Source organism: Entelurus aequoreus, linkage group LG20 (assembly GCF_033978785.1).
Source record: "Entelurus aequoreus isolate RoL-2023_Sb linkage group LG20, RoL_Eaeq_v1.1, whole genome shotgun sequence".
Taxonomy (NCBI): Eukaryota; Metazoa; Chordata; class Actinopteri; order Syngnathiformes; family Syngnathidae; genus Entelurus; species Entelurus aequoreus.
Genome location: NC_084750.1, coordinates 21,315,790 through 21,328,586, shown reverse-complemented (window position 1 = coordinate 21,328,586; position 12,797 = coordinate 21,315,790). Strand labels below are relative to the sequence as shown.

Sequence of the window (12,797 nt, the reverse complement as noted above, 5' to 3'; positions counted from 1 at the left end):
GATTTTTTGTTGATTTAATGTGCATACAAAAGTAAACATTGACAGGTGCAAAGGCAGCAATATATGATCAAACAAGACTGCAGCTAAAGGACTTCCCTATTCATTCCCCGAAAAAAAACGCCAGGTCAACGGCTGATTTTACGACTTCCCGTGCTGACGTAAGACAACCCGCGTCCCATATGTGACCATAGGATGAACAAATACACAACAGTACTAAGACTGTAGTGGCCATTAACAGTTAGCTTCTACAGCTGGGTTGCCCAAAGTGCGGCACAGGGGCCATCTGTGGTCCTTGACTCGTTTGTCATCGGCCTTAAGCACGTTACAAAAAACAAAAAAATGTTGATCTCATTTGCACCCCCTGGTGGTGAAATCTATCAAAATTAGGGTGTTCCCAAAAAGGAGGGATTTTTCAAATTGACTGTGTGTCGGTTTTAAAAGTGCTCCCCCTCTGGTCAACATATGAAATAACAAGTGTTTGTAAAAAAAATGTAAGTACTCCCCCTCTGGCCAACCTATGTAATGACAAGTGTGTGTAGGCAATTGAAATGCGCCCCCTTTGGCCAAAATGTATTAAAAATAAATATATAAATATGTATATAGAGACATACTGTAATAACTTGAAGTAAATAATGAAGATTAAAAACCAATTACAACCAAAAAAATAAATAAATAAAAATAAATTAACTGAAAGCAGTCTTTTTCTCACAATGTGTCGTCTTTTTTGTTATAAAATTGGGAACAATTTCTCATATTATTTCTGTTTCTGTAATATTGCAATATTTTCTTGTAAAATGATTACTTTATGTTAAATGATTACTTTTTAATGCAAAATGCCGACATTTGTCATATAAAATTCTGACTTGTCTCACAATATCGCCAATTTTTTTGCTGTTCTTGTAAAATAGTGACATGTATGACTCTTGTCATAATTTTGCCAAGTAAAATTCCGATTATTATTGTGATATTGCCAAAATGTGTACGTTTTCTCATAAAATGGTGACTTTCGTGGAGTAAAATTACGACTCTTTTCATAAAGTTGCCAACATTGTAAGCTTTTCTTGTAAAATTGCGACTGTTATTGAGTACAATTCCAACTCCTGTCACAACATTGTGCAAATGTTCAGTTTTTCTTGTCAAATTTTGACTTGCGTTGAGTAAAATGACGACTTTTGTTACAATACCGCCAAAATTCTAAGTTTTTCTTGTGAAACTGTGACCTTTTACTTGTGAAATTGTCACCTTTTTCTTGTGAAATTCCAACTCATTTTTCACAACAAGCTTTTTTGTATTTGCATAGTATGTATATACACTATATTGCCAAAAGTATTTGGCCACCCGTCCAAATGATCAGAATCAGGTGTCCTAGTCACTTGGCCCGATCAGAGGTGTATAAAATAAAGCACTTAGGCATGGAGACTGTTTCTACAAACATTTGTGAAAGAATGGGCCGCTCTCAGGAGCTCAGTGATTTCTAGAGCAGTGGAGACGCCTTCTCTGGAGTAATGAATCACGCTTATTCCATCTGGCAATCTGATGGACCAGTCTGGGTTTGGATATTGCCAGGAGAACGCTACATTTCGGACTGCATTGCGCCGAGTGTGAAATTTGGTGGGGGAGGAATTATGGTGTGGGGTTGTTTTTCAGGAGTTGGGCTTGGCCCCTTAGTTCCAGTGAAAGGAACTTTGAATACTCCAGGATACCAAAACAGGCCCCTTCCTCTTCCAACATGACTGTGCACCAGTGCACAAAGCAAGGTCCATAAAGACATGGATGACAGAGTTTGGTGTGGATGAACTTGACTGGCCTGCACAGAGTCCTGACATGAACCCGATAGAACACCTTTGGGATGAATTAGAACGGAGACTGAGAGCCAGGCCTTCGCAACCAACATCAGTGTGTGACCTCACCAAAGCGCTTTTGGGAGAATGGTGGAAAATTCCTATAAACACACTCCGCAACCTTGTGGACAGCCCTCCCAGAAGAGTTGGAGCTGTAATAGCTGCAAAAGGTGGACCGACATCATATTGAACCCTATGGGTTAGGAATGGGATGGCACTTCAAGTTCATATGTGAGTCAAGGCAGGTGGCCAAATACTTTTGGCAATATAGTGTATCATTAATTTTGTAAATACAAATCTTTATATATCTAGAAAGGGTGGTCCTAAAGAGGCAGGCCTTTTTTTCAGAGGTCTCAAGAAGGTAATAAATACAAGATTGTGTGTGTGTGTGTGTGTGTGTGTGTGTGTGTGTGTGTGTGTGTGTGTGTGTGTGTGTGTATTTGTCTCACCATCCTTGTGTGGACATACACTTGATAAATCACCCTTTCTGTGAGGATCTTTTAACTTGTGAGGACATTTGCCTGGTCCTCACAACTACAAAAGTAAAATATTTTTTTTACTTTGTGTGTTTTGCATTCTGAAGTGAGGTTGCAACTAGGGATGTCCGATAAATGCTTTAAAATGTAATATCGGAAATTATCGGTATCGTTTTTTTAATTATCGGTATCGTTTTTTGTTGTTTTGGTTTTTTTGGTTTTTATTAAATCAACATAAAAACACAAGATACACATACAATTATTGCACCAACCCAAAAAACCTCCCTCCCCCTTTTACACTCATTCACACAAAAGGGTTGTATCTTTTTTGTTATTAATATTGTGGTTCCTACATTATATATCAATATATATCAAAACAGTCTGCAAGGGATACAGTCCGTAAGCACACATGATTGTGCGTGCTGCTGCTCCACTAATAGTACTAACCTTTAACAGTTAATTTTACTCATTTTCATTAATTACTAGTTTCTATGTAACTGTTTTTATATTGTTTTACTTTCTTTTTTATTCAAGAAAATGTTTTTAATTTATTTATCTTATTTTATTAATTTTAAAAAAAAGTACCTTATCTTCACCATACCTGGTTGTCCAAATTAGGCATAATAATGTGTTAATTCCACGACTGTATATATCGGTTGATATCGGTATCGGTTGATATCGGTATCGGTAATTAAAGAGTTGGACAATATCGGAATATTGGATATCGGCAAAAAGCCATTATCTGACATCCCTAGTTGCAACTCTCTACTCCCATCTAGGGCTAGATGTATATTTTTTCATCATTCTAGCTATAGTGGAAAGGGGGGCCCTCACAACCCACTAACCAAACGTGGGTCCACACAAAGTAGGCAAGACATGTATGTGTGTGTGTGTGTGTGTGTGTGTGTATGTGTGTGTGTGTGTGTGTGTGTGTGTGTGTGTGTGTGTGTGTGTGTGTGTGTGTGTGTGTGTGTGTGTGTGTGTGTGTGTGTGTGTGACTGACAATAGATCAATGCAGATATGGATTGACTGACAAGTCCACATCGACATCAGACTAAAGGATGGGGATTCTCCCAATTTTTCCCCCTCCGAGTGTCTCAATTGAAGTGACATTTTTTTATTTTTTTTTTCCTGACTCAAGAGGCAAAGTGGAATTCATCCAGACAGATCACTCAACTCTTATTGATTCCTAATTACATAAGACGAGCCAGTGTTTATCAAATTTCAGAATGCCGGGAGTAAAAGGCACCGACGTGGATTTAATTTGAAATGAGTTTTTCCTTTCAACCTGGCAACACAAGTAGTGTAATATTACAGCGTATGAGAACAGTTCTACCCACTCAATGGCTAATTAGGCCCCGTTTAATGAAGTGGCAACATGCACTGTCACTCACATGACTATTATTAATAAAGAGGCGGGGTTGCTTTGTCAGGACGTCTTTATGCTTTATGCTTTATTCTTTTTTTTTTTTTTTTTCTACTACAGAATCATAGTCATTACTGCTTTTGAAACGCCACAAATAGTCATAAACTAACGTTGGTAACATTTTAGTATGGGGAACACATCCACCATTAATTAGTTGCTTATTAACATGCAAATTGGTAACATATTGGCTCTTAATTAGTCATTAAGTACTTATTAATGCAATAATCTGCATTATGCAACCAGTAAGCCATTAATTAAGAGTCTTCCCTCAATAACCTCAGAATTATTGCTTATTAGTAACCCTAACCCTAACCCTTATATGTTCCCCTAGTGCAGGGGTCGGCAACCCAAAACGTTGAAAGAGCCATATTGGACCAAAAATACAAAAAACGAATCAGTCTGAAGCCGCAAAAAATTAAAAGCCGTATATAAGTCTTATAACGAAGACAACACATGGTGTAAGTGTCTATATTAGCTATAAGAGCCTATAAAAATGACTTTAAAAGTCTTATATAAGTGTTATAATGAAGACAACACATGGTGTAAGTGTCTATATTAGCTAGATTAGCCTACTATCAAAATGACTTTAAAGGTCTTATATAAGTGTTATAATGAACACATGATGTAAGTGTCTATATTAGCTAGATTAGCCTACTATCAAAATGACTAACAGTCTTACATAAGTGTTATAATGAAGGCAACATATGATGTAAGTGTCTATATTAGCTGTAATAGATTAAGATTAAGATTAAAGATTAAAGTACCAATGATTGTCACACACACACTAGATGTGGCGAAATTTGTCCTCTGCATTTGCCCCATCCCCTTGGGGAGCAGTGAGCAACAGGGGCGCCGCGCCCGGGAATCATTTTGGTGATTTAACCCCCAACTCCAACCCTTTGTTGCTGAGTGCCAAGCAGGGAGGTTATGGGTCCCATTTTTATAGCCTATAAAAATGACTTTAAAAGTCTTATATAAGTGTTATAATGAAGACAACACATGGTGTAAGTGCCTATATTAGCTATATTAGCCTACTATCAAAATGACTTTAAAGGTTTTATATAAGTGTTATAATGAAGACAACACATGATGTAAGTGTCTATATTAGCTATAAGAGCCTATAAAAATGACTTTAAAAGTCTTATACAAGTGTTATAATGAAGACAACGCATGGTGTAAGTGTCTATATTAGCTAGATTAGCCTACTATAAAAATGACTTTAAAGGTCTTGTATAAGTGTTATAATGAACACATGGTGTAAGTGTCTATATTAGCTATATTAGCCTACTATCAAAATGACTAACAGTCTTATATAAGTGTTATAATGAAGGCAACATATGATGCAAGTGTCTATGTTAGCTATAATAGCCTATAAAAATGACTTTAAAAGTCTTATATAAGTGTTATAATGAAGACAACACATGATGTAAGTGTCTATATTAACTATAAGAGCCTATAAAAATGACTTTAAAAGTCTTATATAAGTGTTATAATGAAGACAACACATGATGTAAGTGTCTATATTAACTATAAGAGCCTATAAAAATGACTTTAAAAGTCTTATATAAGTGTTATAATGAAGACAACACATGGTGTAAGTGTCTATATTAGCTAGATTAGTGTACTATCAAAATGACTTTACAAATCTTATAAGTGTTATAATGAAGACAACATATGATGCAAGTGTCTATATTAGCTATAATAGCCTATAAAAATGACTTTAAAAGTCTTATATAAGTGTTATAATGAAGACAACACATGGTGTAAGTGTCTATATTAGCTAGATTAGCCTACTATCAAAATGACTTTAAAGGTCTTATATAAGTGTTATAATGAACACATGGTGTAAGTGTCTATATTAGCTATATTAGCCTACTATCAAAATGACTTTAACAGTCTTATATAAGTGTTATAATGAAGACAACACATGATGTAAGTGTCTATATTAGCTAGATTAGCCTACTATCAAAATGACTTTAAAGGTCTTATATAAGTGTTATAATGAAGACAACACATGATGTAAGTGTCTATATTAGCTAGATTAGCCTACTATAAAAATGACTTTAAAAGTCTTATATAAGTGTTATAATGAAGACAACACATGGTGTAAGTGTCTATATTAGCTAGATTAGCCTACTATCAAAATCACTTTAAAAGGTCTTATATAAGTGTTATAATGAAGACAACACATGATGTAAGTGTCTATATTAGCTAGATTAGCCTACTATAAAAATGACTTTAAAAGTCTTATATAAGTGTTATAATGAAGACAACACATGGTGTAAGTGTCTATATTAGCTAGATTAGCCTACTATCAAATTGACTTTAAAGGTCTTGTATAAGTGTTATAATGAACACATGGTGTAAGTGTCTATATTAGCTATATTAGCCTACTATCAAAATGACTAACAGTCTTATATAAGTGTTATAATGAAGGCAACATATGATGCAATTGTCTTTATTAGCCTACTATCAAAAAATGAGGCATAAGGATGCAATATGTACATACATCTAGCCTAAATAGCATGTTAGCATTGATTAGCTTGCAGTCATGCACTGACCAAATATGCCTGATTAGCGCTCCGACAAGTCAATAACATCAACAAAGCGCACCTGTGTGCATTCACGCACAGTATAAAACATTTAGTGGACAAAATGAGACAAAGAAGGAGTGGAAGATTTTACATGAAAACAAACTGATGCGTCACAGTCCCCACTTTGGTGAGTTCAAGGACCGCCGAAATTAGTAGGACAAAACGATGTTCACCAAATAGTGTCACCAGTGAAGCATACACACAAACATATTAAACAGTGGGCTTTTTAACAATTGGGAAGGTTTGTTTCATGTTTGTCCTCAACCAAAAAACATACTAAGACAAAAAAAAAAAAATTCACATCTTTTTCCATTTTCAATCCTTTTTTAAAAAAGCTCCAGGGAGCCACTCGTGCAGGGGTCACCAACCTTTTTGAAACCAAGAGCTACTTCTTGGGTACTGATTAATGCGAAGGGCTACCAGTTTGATACACACTTAAATAAATTGCCAGAAATAGCCAATTTGCTCAATTTACCTTTAACTCTATGTTATTATTAATAATTAATGATATTTACACTTAATTGAACGGTTTAAAAGAGGAGAAAACAGGAAAAAAATTACAATTAAATTTTGAAACATAGTTTATCAGAAACCTGAGGGTTGCAGGTTCGCTCCCCGCCTCTTACCATCCAAAAATCGCTGCCGTTGTGTCCTTGGGCAGGACACTTCACCCTTGCCCCCGGTGCCGCTCACACCGGAGAATGAATGATGAATGAATGAGTTGTAAAAATGAATGATGGGTTCTCACTTCTCTGTGAAGCGCTTTGAGTGTCTAGAAAAGCGCTATATAAATCTAATCCATTATTATTATTATTATTATTTATCTTCAATTTTGACTCTTTAAAATTCAAAATTCAACCGAAAAAAAGAAGAGAAAAACTAGCTAATTCGAATCTTTTTGAAAAAATTAGAAAAATAATTTATGGAACATCATTAGTAATTTTTCCTGATTAAGATTAATTTCAGAATTTTGATGACATGTTTTAAATAGGTTAAAATCCAATCTACACTTTGTTAGAATATATAACAAATTGGACCAAGCTATATTTCTAACAAAGACAAATCATTATTTCTTCTAGATTTTCCAGAACAAAAATTTTAAAAGAAATTCAAAATAGTATGAAATAAGATTTAAATTTTTTAGATTTTTTAGATTTGCCATAATAATTTTTTTGAATTTTAATCATAATAAGTTTGAAGAAATATTTCACCAATATCCTTCGTCGAAAAAACAGAAGCTAAAATGAAGAATTACATTAAAATGTATTTATTATTCTTTACAATAAAAACAATACATTTACTTGAACATTGATTTAAATTGTCAGGAAATAAGAGGAAGGAATTTAAAAGGTAAAAAGGTATATGTGTTTAAAAATCCTAAAATCATTTTTAAGGTTGTATTTTTTCTCTAAAATTGTCTTCCTGAAAGTTATAAGAAGCAAAGTAAAAAAAAAAAAAAGAATTTATTCAAACAAGTGAAAACCAAGTCTTTAAAATATTTTCTTGGATTTTCAAATTCTATTTGAGTTTTGTCTCTCTTAGAATTAAATATGTAGGGCAAAGCGAGACCAGCTTACTAATAAATAAATACAATTTAAAAAATAGAAGCAGCTCACTGGTAAGTGCTGCTATTTGAGCTATTTTTAGAACAGGCCAGCGGGCTACTCATCTGGTCCTTACGGGCTACCTGGTGCCCGCGGGCACCGCGTTGGTGACCCCTGCACTAGGGTGTCGCTAAAGAGCCGCAGGTTGCTGACCCCCGCCCTAGTGTCCAAATAACTCTAAATTAAGTATTTCTCATTTTAATAAGCAACTAATTAATGGTGCATATGTTCCCCCATACTAAAGTGGTACCCTAATGTTATTTGGCAGTTTTTTTCCTATTGTCCTTTCTGGTGCTTCCATCAGTGACGTTAAAAGTTAAAACTTCTTTGCAGGTGCCGTCCCTCCTTCCTGCTCATCTTTTCTCTCCTGACCTTTAACCGACATTTCATCTATTTCCTTGATGGCAAGCGCCGCACTTCAATATGTCGGGCCTGTCACTCACGCGGGAGAAAAATATTTCACACGGGCAAAGGGAAATAATCTAACGCTCTATATCTTCCTCCTTGATAAGATGTAGGATAATGGTCCATTAAGAAATCCATTCCATCCATCTATATTTGTGTCCTCCTATATCTTTTGGTGACATAACATTTTTTTATTACTAAGGGGAAATTCAGTGTTTTTTTCTAAGGGCGCCAGAAACGCTTATTGATGTTTGAAGATGATTGATATGGCTGACAGGAGGCGGAAAAAACACCTTATGATGGTTTGATTCTTTGTCCTGTGCTCCACTGTTTTCAATAAGAGTTTCTTATTTTTAATAATGCACACATGTGCATTTATTAGAAAAATTAATTAAACAAATAATGTTTTGTAACCATTTCCCCTAAAATATGCATTGAGGCTATAAAGTGGATTCTTTTGATTATTTGACTTATCAAACAAACAACAGATTACTCGATTACTAAACTACCGTATTTTCCGGACTATAAGGCGCACTTAAAATCCTTTCATTATCTCAAAACTCGACAGTGCGCCTTATAACCCGGTGCGCCTAATGTACGGAATAATTCTGGTTGTGCTTACCGACCTCGAAGCTATTTTATTTGGTGCATGGTGAAATGATCAGCGTGACCAGTAGATGGCAGTCACACATAAGAGATACGCGTAGACTGCAATATGACTCAAGCAAACAACACCAAAATGGTATATGTTCCATTGAAAGTATAGAACATTACACACGGCGCTCAAAAACCTATCAAAATGTTTTAATACGACTTTGGTAAGCTACGAAGCCGCACCGCTTGATGGATTGTACTGTGCTTCAACATACCAGTATTATTATGGTAAGAAATTATCTGGCGTTTTGTTTGGCGATATTATTCAAAGCCAACTTTTCTTACCTTCTGGTAACTGTCGATCTGTATTTGGGATCTGCATAAGTCCTGAAAATTTGCGCGAGTCCGCCTTTGTATTCGGTGCGACCCCGTAATCTTCTTGTTATGGGACATTCATTCTCCGCTGTTGCCATTTTTAATATAAAGTAGTGTGAAGTCTTACTTATATCTGTCAGTAAACTCGCCATGAAAGCGCTAAAACAAACCGGTGTAGTGAGTTTATATTATACACCCAAGGAACTTTAGTTATTAGAGAGCTCCGGTCGGACGGTTTTTCCGAGGTCATGTTTCCGGTGTTGTTATTGCACTAGAACAGTGTTTTTCAACCACTGTGCCTCGGCACACTAGTGTGCCGTGAAATACCGTCTGGTGTGCCGTGGGAGATTATCTAATTTCACCTATTTGGGTTAAAAATATTTTTTGCAAACCAGTAAATATAGTCTGCAAATAATATGTTGTTGTTGAGTGTCGGTGCTGTCTAGATCTCAGCAGAGTAACCGTGTAATACTCTTCCATATCAGTAGGTGGCAGCCGGTAGCTAATTGCTTTGTAGATATCGGAAACAGCGGGAGGCAGCGTGCAGGTAAAAAGGTATCTAATGCTTAAACCAAAAATAAACAAAAGGTGAGTGCCCCTAAGAAAAGGCATTGAAGTTTAGGGAAGGCTATGCAGAACAAAACTAAAACCGAACTGGCTACAAAGTAAACAAAAACAGAATGCTGGACGACAGCAAAGACTTACTGTGGCGCAAAGACAATGTACATCCGAACATGACATGACAATCAACAATGTCACCACAAAGGAGGATACAAACAACTTAAGTAGTCTTGATTGCTAAAACAAAGTAGATGCGGGAAATATCGCTCAAAGGAAAACATGAAACTGCTATAGGAAAATACCAAAAAAAGAGAAAAAGCCACCAAAATAAGAGCACAAGACAAGAACTAAAACACTACACACAGGAAAACAGCAAAAAACTTAAAATAAGTCAGGGCGTGATGTGACAGGTGGTGACAGTACACCTACTTTGAGACAAGAGCTATAGTGATGCATGCTTGGTTATGGTTTAAAGTCATATCCAACAATTGCGACAACAACTTTTTACTGTCAACTGAGTTTAGTTTTTTAATGATTTCTGCTGGTGGTGTGCCTCCGCATTTTTTCAACGGAAAAAATGTGCCTTGGCTCAAATAAGGTTGAAAAACACTCCACTAGAAGATGCTGCTCCGCTATTGATTAAAGTAAAGGGGGGGTTATTAATATATAGAACACACTTTATTCAATATAACTGCAAAGTAAGCCTCTGTAGGGCCAAAATCAATTTAAAGATGCAGCACTTTGATAAAGAAGGTGGGAAAAATTCTCGAACTGGTAGCAAAGTACGAACGTGGAGTCCGTATGACTCCTCCACTCATTATCATCTTTGCAAACAAGCGTCTTCAATTAAGGTTAAAGTGTGTTCATTTAATTTCAAGTATGCTAATTTTAAGTGTATTCATTTCATAAAATGTTCATCCATTTTATGTGTCATTTATATGTATATCTTTTCTGCAAATGACACTATTTAGTCTCTTTAAAATGTGGTAATAATTGTGTATATCTGGAACGGAGTCATTAGATTTGGAATGAGAAGAGAACTTTGCGATATGATACAATATTGTGATATTGTGATAAAGCAATGTATTACCATATTCTACATAGTTAGGGGAATATTTTGCATCTTAAAGCAGTCTGGAATGTACAGGGAGTCTCACTGCTTGTTCACTTTGTTCTGTTTCTAGGACAAAACACAATGAATACACCCTGTGTTGTTATTTTTGCAAATACCTACAGAGTACCCTGATTGGTTTTGATGGTGAGAAGAGGTGCCAAGAATTAGAAAAATGGAGAATGGACGAATGTGTGTCCAAAACACACTCTTAAATTAACTTTGTTTCATTGGACAACAGCCAAACACCTGCGCCAGGTAAAAATCAGCTAATATTATTCTTCTACTTCCAACACACTTTGCCGGACTCCAGAGCCCACAGTTCTCATACGATCAGAACCGTTCCAGCATCAAAACGTGCGGCTCGAATGCAATCCAGGGCTTTTCAATATCTTTTTCCCCCAAATATCCCAGATTACCCAGAATTCCCGGGACTTGTTTCCCATTGAAAAAAAGTGGGCCATTTTTCGAACTTGCACAATTTCCACATATATACACTACCGTTCAAAAGTTTGGGGTCACATTGAAATGTCCTTATTTTTGAAGGAAAAGCACTGTACTTTTCAATGAAGATAACTTTAAACTAGTCTTAACTTTAAAGAAATACACTCTATACATTGCTAATGTGGTAAATGACTATTCTAGCTGCAAATGTCTGGTTTTTGGTGCAATATCTACATAGGTGTATAGAGGCCCATTTCCAGCAACTATCACTCCAGTGTTCTAATGGTACAATGTGTTTGCTCATTGGCTCAGAAGGCTGATTGATGATTAGAAAAAACTTGTGCAATCATGTTCACACATCTGAAAACAGTTTAGCTCGTTACAGAAGCTACAAAACGGACCTTCCTTTGAGCAGATTGAGTTTCTGGAGCATCACATTTGTGGGGTCAATTAAACGCTCAAAATGGCCAGAAAAAGAGAACTTTCATCTGAAACTCGACAGTCTATTCTTGTTCTTAGAAATGAAGGCTATTCCACAAAATTGTTTGGGTGACCCCAAACTTTTGAACGGTAGTGTATATATATATACCGTATTTTTCGGAGTATAAGTCGCTCCGGAGTATAATTCGCACCGGCCGAAAATGCATAATAAAGAAAGAAAAAAACATATATAAGTCGCACTGGAGTATAAGTCGCATTTTTGGGGGAAATTTATTTGATAAAAGCCAACACCAAGAGTAGACATTTGAAAGGCAATTTAAAATAAATAAAGAATAGTGAACAACAGGCTGAATAAGTGTACGTTATATGAGGCATAAATAACCAACTGAGAACGTGCCTGGTATGTTAACGTAACATATTATGGTAAGAGTCATTCAAATAACTACAACATATAGAACATGCTATACGTTTACCAAACAATCTGTCACTCCTAATCGCTAAATCCCATGAAATCTTATACGTCTAGTCTCTCTTCCTGTCAATGAGAAAGGACGCAAAAGAGAAAGGCTCCGCTTGTTAAATCTGAAGATTTTGACCACTGATTTGCGATCACAGCCACAGGAGAGTACCCTGGCATCTTCAATCTGATTTTGGTCAGTTGAGAGGCACTGATACGCTGAAAGAAGGCGAGTTGGGAGAGCCGTTAGACTCAAGCCAAAGGCGCCTTGCCGCAGTTCAAAGCGGTTGCCTAGCAACCAAAAGCTACGGCGAGTTTACAGCTGTTTTAAAGTGATCCCGACGTCGCAGAGTGATATAAGTTGACAGGCTGACACCTCAAATTGATCTCTGAACGGCGCAAGGTACGAAATTGTTGGAAAAAACAAGTTAAAGTGCCGCAAGTCGCTAAAGAAGCAACTGCCGTTAA

At 36.1% G+C, this 12,797-nt stretch overlaps 1 protein-coding gene across 2 annotated transcripts in view; it reads right to left on the bottom strand.

Annotated features, from left to right (window-relative positions):
* Positions 1-12,797, bottom strand: part of LOC133636021 (ephrin type-A receptor 7-like) — a 584,329-nt gene that overhangs the window by 118,704 nt on the left and 452,828 nt on the right. The gene's annotated exons all lie outside the window — the stretch shown is intronic.